General features: G+C 43.3%; 1 protein-coding gene and 1 pseudogene across 1 annotated transcript in view; one reads left to right on the top strand and one right to left on the bottom strand.

Moving 5' to 3' along the window:
* The window catches only part of MARVELD2 (MARVEL domain containing 2), a 19,027-nt gene extending 16,279 nt beyond the window's left edge, over positions 1-2,748 (bottom strand). Inside the window, exon 1 of the mRNA XM_006913116.3 lies at positions 2,637-2,748. The gene's annotated coding sequence lies outside the window, so the exon portion shown is untranslated. The remainder of the gene's footprint in view (positions 1-2,636) is intronic.
* On the top strand, positions 277-395 carry LOC112480721 (annotated as a pseudogene).

Genomic DNA, 2,748 nt, shown 5'->3' with positions numbered 1-2,748 from the left:
GTTGCCATAGAGACTCAGAAGGTATCTTAGAGGGTATTAAATCCACCTAAAAAATAAAGCATAGAAAAAGCACTTTAACTGAATCTATTGATTTCCTTCATGAAATCAATGACCCGATACATATATAAAAAGAAAGAAACCATTTGCTAATGTAACTACAAGGTTTAAAGCACATGAATTTCTCCCTCAAATTGCTTATGTGTATTTACTTCAAGACTCACTGGGTACGTGGCATTGTACTTGGCACTATGAAGGTGGTATAAAAATTCAAGGGGAGTCTACGGCTATGCTATCTTGAACAAGCCCGATCCCGTCAGATCTTGGAAGCTAAGCAGGGTCGGGCTTGGTTAGTACTTGGATGGGAGACCACCTAGGAAGACCAGGTGCTGTATGCGTGTAAAAAAAAAAAAAAAAAAATTCAAATGAATAATCCTATCTTTAAGGTTATGAACAATTTAGAATTCCTATGGCTTTGTTTTATTTTACTTTGTAAAATGGAGACTGCTCATTCAACAAATACTTACTGAGCACGTCATGTACCAAGTTTATCAGTGCTGTACTGTGTACAAGGCTGAAGGTGTATCAGTGAATAAAGCTGACTAAAATCTCTGCCTTCATGGAACTTATATTCCAGTGGGGGGTAGGGGTGACAGATGAAAGATAAGGGAAGTAAAATACATTGCATGCTAAGGAAAAAAAGTTAAGAAAGGGGATAAACAGTGTGTTGTGGGCAGGGTCTTATAATTTTAAATAGAATGACTAGGGAAGTTTTCATAGAGAACATCTGAAAATAGAAATGAAGGTGAAGGAAGAAGCTAGGCAGGTATCAGGAGTAAGTACTCCAGGCAGATGGAGCAGCTTGTACAAAAGCCTTGAGAGAGTGCCTGGCATGTTGGATAACTATTAAGGCATAAAGGCCAATGAAGCAACAATGAGGGTATATAGAAGAATTGAGGCCATTTGAATCACTGGGGCCTTGAAAGCCATTGGAAAGGACTTCGGCTTTTACTGAGAGTGAGATGAGAAGCCACTGGAGGATTCTGTGTAGAGGAGTGACAAGATCTTACTTGTTTTAATAGGATCTGGATGCTGTATTGAGAGTACACTTCAGGAGACAAGGGCAAAAACAGGGAGACTGGCAAGGCCACTGAAATAATCAAGTAGCCCATGGTGGTAGCATTGGAAGCAGCAAGAAGAGATCAAATTCTAGATACAGAGAATTAAACTTTTTATCACAGAAATTTTCAAATATAATAAAAGACGAAAGAATAGTATTATGAATGCTTATGGATCCATCAACTAGCTTCAATAAGTATCAATTTATGACCAATCTCGTTTCATTATTCCCCCTACCTTAGTCCCTCTGCCAATAGATTACTTTGAAGCAAATTCCAGACATTAGATCATTTCACCTGCAACATTTCTCTACATTTCTAGTTTAGCCTTGGAAGAAACAGCCTGGAGAGTTTGAAATACCTGTTAGAAGTACAGGTGGCGATGTCAAGTAGGCAGTCTACATACAGAAGAGTATGTACTGCCACAGACTAGACAGAATCATCCAGGAAATGGGTGGAAATGAAGAAATCTAAATTCTGGAGCTTTCTCATGTGGCACTCCAATTTTAAAGAATTAACTGGGACAGTCCGAGCATGGTGCCTAATACAAAGTCGGAACTCTATAAATGATAGCAATCAGGTTTTTTTGGTCTGATTTTCTTTTATCTGTTATCTAACAGTTTAAATTCTAGAAATGCAAAGTACTACTATGGTTTTGAAATCACTGTCCAAAGAAAAACAGAAGCACAAGCACAACAAATAACTTTAGCAAGTTTTACATAATACCCCTCAATATTTACGTTATATGTGCATTTAAAGGATACCCCATTGCTTAATTTAACTCATAGGTTAAAAAAAAAAGTGTGCCTCACTGTAATGGATTTATCTTCCCCTGGGAAAAGTGGCTTACGGTCCGCTGTTTTAGCACATTAAATATCTGGATACCCCTCAGCTCTTGCAGTGTCATTGAGAGAACACTTAGATTCAGCAGGCTGAGGCAGAGTGGGTCTTTGTTTTGTTAAGACCTGAATCCTGACTCCACTCTCTTGGGGCACATATCACGGAAAGCCGTTGCAGTGGGAGGAGATATGGTTCCCCCAGCAAAGTGTCAAGGAACCGAGCTTGGTCACCTTCACACAAACAGAATCACCACTTTAGCGAGCTTTAAAATTTTGCTGGGCCCATGAAACAGGCGGATTTTGGATGTTTTGGGGTCCCCAGAGGGTTGTTAAAAGCCCTGAGGGTTTTAACTTCACCCACCAGTGAGCACCATAGGCTACCAAGCATCTCTCCTGAGTCTGCCCCTGGGCGCCGCGTCCACCCATCCGGTTCAGTCCCCTGCTCCGCCCACCCCGCGTGATTGCTCCGTCTTTGCGTCTGAGTGAAAATCCACTTAGTCTGGAGATTCCGCCCCAAAGTGGCCGTAACTAAGTCGGCTCAGACATGCCTGGATTCCAATAACCAGGATTCCCGCGCCCAAAAGGACCGCGGCGCCGCAGCTGCGCACCTGTGTCCCCTGAATGAGACCTGGCTGACTTCCCCCTCCCGGCCCCGCTCTCCCAGGATCCCCTCAACCCTTACCGCGCCAGCCTTGGCCGCAGGTTATGGCGGGGCGGATCTGCGAGCGCCGCCAGCCCGGAAAGCTCCTAAGAGCGGGAAGCGCGCCGAGAGGGGTCAAGGACCCCACCCCACC

This window comes from Pteropus alecto, unplaced genomic scaffold, assembly GCF_000325575.1.
Source record: "Pteropus alecto unplaced genomic scaffold, ASM32557v1 scaffold20, whole genome shotgun sequence".
Classification (NCBI taxonomy): Eukaryota; Metazoa; Chordata; class Mammalia; order Chiroptera; family Pteropodidae; genus Pteropus; species Pteropus alecto.
Note: the sequence above shows the minus strand (reverse complement) of the source record. Positions and strands in the feature narration are given on the sequence as shown.